Below are 6,723 nucleotides of genomic sequence, written 5' to 3'. Positions count from 1 at the left end.
TATGGACCTTGTATCCATCTCAGCGGTTATTTCCTTTCAGTCGCTGTACTGACCACATCTGAAATGGGTAGTGTGGCAAGTAGAGAAAGGAGAGCTAGAAAGTGGTTTCTGTTCCTGAAAAATCAGTCTTTTTAGTTTTGGGGCATAGTTTATTTAGTCATCAGTTTCCTCAAAAAGTTATTAAACATTGGATATATTTCATTTCTCCAGTCATTCTATGTTCTAGGGACCACACTCAGCTCCCTTCATAGAAGTAACTTTGCAGCTTCATTTATTTTGCTGCCTTTTCACCTGAACATAGTAGAGCTGTTAGGTAGGAAGTTAAGCATGAACAACTAGGGGTGGCCTAGGGTAAAAGGAGGAAAGCTGATCTCTAAACCCCATCCCAGACACGCTCAAAGGAGCTCACAGATATGCTACAAAATAACCACAGAGATTTTACCAACTCCTGCATATGTGCCCTAGGCACACAGTGGATACAAACTAACCACAGGGCCTTGCTCAAGTAACCTTAGGCAGCTAGGAGCCTATTAAGGATTCATAAATATTCTATGCATATATACATCTGATTATAACTGACTGAATTATGGGAAGACACACACAACAGAGCCTGTTGTTATCTAACTTGAAACTGTCTATAGACCTTGAGTGTATGTCTATTTACATTCCCTTTCTTAATTGGTAGCCGGTACAAGGCCCACTTTGCACAGGGCACAACCAGAAAGGAAAAGACAGGAAGTACAAAAAGGGGGAAGCCAAGAGGAATAGTTATGATAACTCTTTTGGAGTGGGTCTGCTCCCATGTCTTGGGAGTCTCTGTTTAATAAAAGATGTTTGCATAAGCTGTAACTGAGCTGTAATTTGTCTGTTTTAAACTCTTTAGTCTACTGTTCACAGTTCCCTGATACACAGGAAGAAAGACTACAACTTCTTTCTCTTTTCTCTGTTATTATAGTCAATTGGAGGTGGATGTAAAATTCAAAACTGCTTCTAATCTCATCTTTTTGTCTTTGGGCTTTACAAGTGGTGAGCTTTCTAATTCAACAAGTTTTTGAATATCTAAGATATAATTTTTTTCCTTTTTTTTTTTATTCTGGTCTGCAAATCAGTCAATTATTTCCTGAACGTATGTCTATCAAAACACCCTGGTAAATTCAACAAGTAACCAACGTATGCTTAACCACTTAAATTACCATGGACAACCATTATTTCAAATGTTTTGCCATTGAATAACATGCATCACCATGTTTGTGGGTTCCAATACCAGTTACCTTGCCAACCATCCCTGTCTCTAAGTCAATGCCATAATTTTAAGATTTATTACAGGAGCGTCCCACCTCAGAGAACGGATTTCTGTGTCAGGTCAAATTACACTAGCTACAGTAGAGACAGGTTCAAAATATCAGTGTTTATTTCTCACACATGTCATAGTCTGATGAGGACTGAGCAGGAATCTGGGAATCTTTTTCCATCTGCAGCTCTATCATCTTGGAGTCATTTACTTTTAGATTTGTAAGTGAAGAATGTACAAGACAAAGATCCTTTCGATTTTGTATATGTTTAGGTACAATACAATTTAATATGAAAACTTTTAAAAATAATACTGTTCTTAAGAATAATACTGGGTTTTGTGTGTACCTGTTGTATGTTTATGTGTGTGCATATGAGCTGAATTAACTCTTCTGTTGTTGGACACTTACGACCAAAATGCTTAAAGAGCATATCCCTTTACACAGCTTATTGACTAGTAAGCTAAGCACTTAGAAAGCAAGGTACTTAGCGACAGTAACTTTGTAAATCTAAGCAAATATTGCAACCTCAATGTTCTTTAAAGGTGGGGTCAAAACAGTCAGGAAAGTAATTTCAGAGGTGAAAAAAATATAAAACTAAGTTTTTAGATTAAGAGGAGCTGATTTTACACATGGAGATGAGGTGGCACCTTGTCTGGTAAGGACCTTTTTAATTTTCCATTCTCCTGTACTACCCACGTTTTCAGAACTACTTTAATTTTATGCAGAACATTTTACTAATTTGCAAAGGCTTTTTGTCTATATCACTTTAAAATAAGGTTAAATTATAAAAGGAAAAGAAGAGAATATGAAAGGGTAATAGAGTTTAAGAAGCTTCCTGCTTTCTAGCTCTGTGTGTGCCACTTTGCTGCTGTGGTCACCCTGGTGCTGGTGGTGAGGCTGGTGCTGGTGGTGCCAGCGGAGCTGATGGACACACTGCTGATCTGCTGCTTCACCAAGTGCTATGTATGTGTTTATTTAGTTGGCATTGTGCCAACTAAATTACAACAGTCATGTAAGTTTTATGCCTCAGAGAACTTTGCAACGTAAGTATGATTTTCCTCACATTTTAGCAAAGGGACTGAAATCCAGAGGAATTGCATAAATTGGTCCTCAAATCAATCAAGAAGTGATAGTTAAGAAAATAGGGTGAGATTTTAAATTATATAGAAATAATCTTTTATATGACTCAAAATTTAGACAACTCTGTTTATGAGAGCCTAAACCTTGGCATCAAAGAAGGATAGGAACAAACCAAGATGATGATATGGTATTACTAAAAGCAGGTTTTAAAAGAAAGAAAACATTTTTTAACATCACACAAAGGAACTGTAGTTTATTCAGGGGTGGAAGATAAGTGACAATTGCCCAGCTGGTAGAAACCCCTGCCCAGGTGACAGAGAGACACAGAAGACAGTGAGGGAATTCCCTGATGACACCCAGGAGGAGAGCTGTTGCTCTTTCCTCTGAAGAGCTGTGATGATTTCTCAGCTGTCCTCCCAGAGGGAAGTGGTGTAGCAGCCTCAGGAAGGAAACCTCTGGCCGTCAGAAATCGCCACAGGCATACTGCTGGCTGAAGGATGGAGAAGATTCTTCTGTATTCATGATGGGATTTGAAGAGAAGATGAAGGTGGAGCTGTGGAGCTGGGTGAATCAACTGTCCTCATCCTTTCCTGATCCAGATAAAAGCTGAAGCTTTTACTTGCACTTGGGTGGGCACTTCTCTTGGCATTGCTGTGGAGGTGGCACAGGAGGGCATTTTTGCTGGCACTTTGGAGGTGGGCAAGGCTCAGGGCACTTTGGAGGTGGGCAGGGCTCAGGGCACTTTGGAGGTGGGCAGGGCTCAGGGCACTTGGGGGGGCACACTACTGGAGGTGGCTGGCAGGGCTGCTTGCACTGCTGCTGCCACTGAGACATCTTTCTGGAGTCTTAGAATCTGAAAGAAATTACATGACTGTGTTCACAAGAAAGAACTGCTGCAGAAGGACGTGGCAAAAATTGTGTAATATCATCTGATAGTATCCAGACGCTAAGAATGTGCTTTAATCTCTTTAATCCCTTTTAATGAGTTTCTGGCTTCTCTCTCCCTTTTAGGAAATTGTATCATCAGCCCAGAGAAAACCTTCCCTTTTCTCATAATTTTTCCAAAGGAAATATCTTGGTTTTTAAAGAACCAAGCAATGGCTTTTGTTTGTTTTATGAAAACAACATCTTCAAAAAAGGCCATCACACGTTCTAAAATCCTGGGCAAGCGCACAAGCAATTCCTGTCTTCATTATCTTTCATGAGGTCCCAGTAGTATGACTTGGGTACAGAGCAAAGGGCCACCAGGAAGGATAAAAGGGCCTCATACTTTCTAGGATAAATGCCTCCGAAATCACAACAGAGGGACACCAAAATGATATCAAAAAAAGGAAAAAATACTTTCTTCTTTACCTCTTAATGTCAAAGATTTCTTATTAATGTCTTTTTCAATAGAAGAATTCAATCTCTGTACCAGAAACCTAATAAATACAGCATACGGTTTTGCCCACGTTCCAAGTTCCCATTTGGTAAGTACTATTAAACCTATGATTTTAACTTTGAACCCATGAAATTTGCTGTGTCCAGCATAAGTTCAACATCCAGGAGCCCAAGAACAAAGCAGAACTGAAGAATCAGACTCACCAGGTTCTCCACAGTCTATCGGGATTTGAGTAGCAGAATGGTGGTGGTGCCGCAGAGGGCCTCTTTATTGGGGCTCGCTGCCCCTCCCAGGGGGGAGTGGAGCTGCCAAAACTTGCTGATCCAATCATTTCCCAACCAAAATGCAAATCTATCCATAACTGGCTTGGTAGGGACTACAAAATCAGGAAATGTCCTGCTCCAGGATCTCCTCACTGGATTATGTTCTCATGACTCACAGAGTCCCTACCTTAGCTCTCAGTTACAGCGGTTTAGGGCAGTGGAAGGATTTGCGGAGTTCTCTAACTTGTAATCAAAGCCTCTCTTTCTTGTTCGGGGATGAAGACCTTTTGATATCTTTCATGTTCTATGAATTATAAAATTGCTTGCATTGTTCCACTTGAGCTGGTTGCCATTTTGCAGTACATAGTGGGTTGCAAAGAGCCTAGCTACTTGGTGACACCTTTCTCTTTACTTCAAGTTCTTATAGTGCTTTCCCCCTTGATCCATGACCTGCTAATCTAAGTTTCCTTTCTTCTAAATTGACTGAGTGCAGGTTGCAGGTCATCTCACCAACCTTCCCATCCTGATACTTAGACACATTCCGTAAAGTGAGGACATCTAGGGTCCTCCTTTCACTGCTTTGCTCCTTCAAATAATGAACATCAACCAAGCAGATTCCTATGCCCAGATATTTAGTCAAATATTATCCTGAGTGTTACTCTAAGGATGTTTTTGAATGAGATTAATATTCATCAGTGGACTGAGTAAAGGAAGTTGCCTCTGTAAAGTGGATAAGCCTCAAACATCCACTGAAAGCCTAAATAGAACAACATCTGACCCTCCTGCAGGTAAGAGACAATTCCCCTGCTTGATGGACTTCCACCAGGGTTTTTGGACCTGCAGATTTTGAAGTTGCCAGTCTTCATCATCTCTCTCTCTTTTTCCCTCTCTCTCTCTCTTTCTGGGAAGTATGGGCTTCCCAGGTAATGCTAGTGATTAAAAAAAACCCATCTGCTAATGCAGGAGACATAAGAGGGGTCCCGACTCAGGGTTCAACCTGGAGAAGGAAATGGTTATCACTGCAGTCTAGTATCCTTACCTGCAGAATCCCATGGACAAGAGGAGCCTAGCGGGCTACAGTCCATAGGGTCACAAAGAGTCAGACCGGACAGAAGCAACTTAGCCTGCATGCACGTGTGGGTATATATATACATATATATGCTGAATCTGCCATTTCATGCACAGTATTGTCTATGACCTATTAAATTAAAAAATTTAAAAGTTAGTTTCAAGTGAATTTAAAATAAAGTTTTAATATTATGATACATGTGATGTGTAATTATAAGAAATATAATGAGCCTTTAGAAAGTGACTAATATTTGAGAAGCAATGTCTTATTATGTTCTTAAGTTCTATCAAAATATTTCATTTCTGCCTTTTTAGTCTTGGATATAAACTATCCTCTGTCCCCTTGGGCTTGAAGCTTTTTGTTATGGGCCTTGGCCGCTGAGGGGCCCTGTCTTGTTTACAAAAAAAGTTACGATGCTGGCTATGTTACTGTAGAATGTGGGAGCATATTTTTAATAGAATCAGGATGTTCCATCTCACCTGACCCCAACACTCCCCTCGACTGCTGTCATGTGCTGAAAATTCCTTTCTCAGGAAATAAGTCCTTTATATTCTATAAGCAAATAGCAAGTTTAAATTGTATGAAACCAAAAGTCAATATCCAATATCATTTACTTTTTTTTAATTTATTTTTTATTTTACTTTACAATTCTGTATTGGTTTTGCCATACATTGACATGAATCCACCACGGGTGTACATGCGTTCCCAAACATGAACCCCCCACAACCCCCCTCCCCAATATCATTTAAGACTTACGTCATCACAAATAAGTGACTGAGAGTAGGTTTGGGGAGGGGAGAGAGGTTCAGAGCACTAAAAGTCTGAAATCTAGGTAAAACATGAACTTAGGGCTGATCTGATATATTTACTTTATTCTACGTCTTTAAAAGACAGTAAATCTTAAAATGTATTTTCATGCTCATTCTGCCTTTTCTTTCAGTCCTCCAGTCCTCTCAGTTTGCCATATTACCTTTTGCTCTCCAATTTGGTATTTTGACATGTTGGCAATACATTTACTGATTAGTCCTTTCATATTAAAAAAAAAAATTCTGCCTGCAGTCAGTAGAGCTGACTAATTGCAAATTAAACATTTAAAGTGATGTTACTTAAGTCTCCTTCCTCCTTTTGATCAAATAATCAAGAAGCTTTTCAAGAATGTGGTTTTGTAAATGGGAAAGGAGGAAGAAGATGAGAATGAGGAGAAGAGGAGGAGAAAGAGGAAGCACTCAAAATCTCTGAAACAGTCCCTAGCTAAGCTCCAGAAAGTAAAGAATCACTGAATCAACACAGCATCACATCCCGTCTGTTGAACAGGTTGGGGCTCCTGAACTGTTTTCCTCCTATCACTGAGGAAGAGCTTTTAACCATTGACCCTGACCATGCCGGGACAGAGGCATCAACTACAGCACCTTCAGAACAGATCTCTGCAAGCAATGCCACCACTGAATGGAACATATAGAGTATTTCAGAGCACAAAGAGAAGGAACTCTACTCAACAGATCAGTTACTACTTTCCTTAATTTCACATCACATCCAAGACATAAATCCTTAAAGAAATGTCTGGTTTCTGTCATCACAAATTTTGAGACTTAACTGGTCAAATGGGATTTCAGCGCCAGGTGCTCCAGCTTTGGTCAC

The 6,723-nt window shown here is 39.9% G+C and overlaps 1 long non-coding RNA gene across 1 annotated transcript; it reads right to left on the bottom strand.

Moving 5' to 3' along the window:
* Positions 1-2,595: 2,595 nt before the first annotated feature.
* On the bottom strand, positions 2,596-4,063 carry LOC120855822. The gene is made up of 2 exons (XR_005719318.1): positions 3,957-4,063; positions 2,596-3,225 (listed from the first exon to the last, which is right to left on the bottom strand). It is a non-coding gene; the product is annotated as an uncharacterized LOC120855822 (long non-coding RNA).
* Between the last annotated feature and the right edge of the window lie 2,660 nt (positions 4,064-6,723).

This window comes from Oryx dammah, unplaced genomic scaffold (assembly GCF_014754425.2).
Source record: "Oryx dammah isolate SB20612 unplaced genomic scaffold, SCBI_Odam_1.1 HiC_scaffold_28, whole genome shotgun sequence".
In the NCBI taxonomy this organism is placed as follows: Eukaryota; Metazoa; Chordata; class Mammalia; order Artiodactyla; family Bovidae; genus Oryx; species Oryx dammah.
Note: the sequence above shows the minus strand (reverse complement) of the source record. Positions and strands in the feature narration are given on the sequence as shown.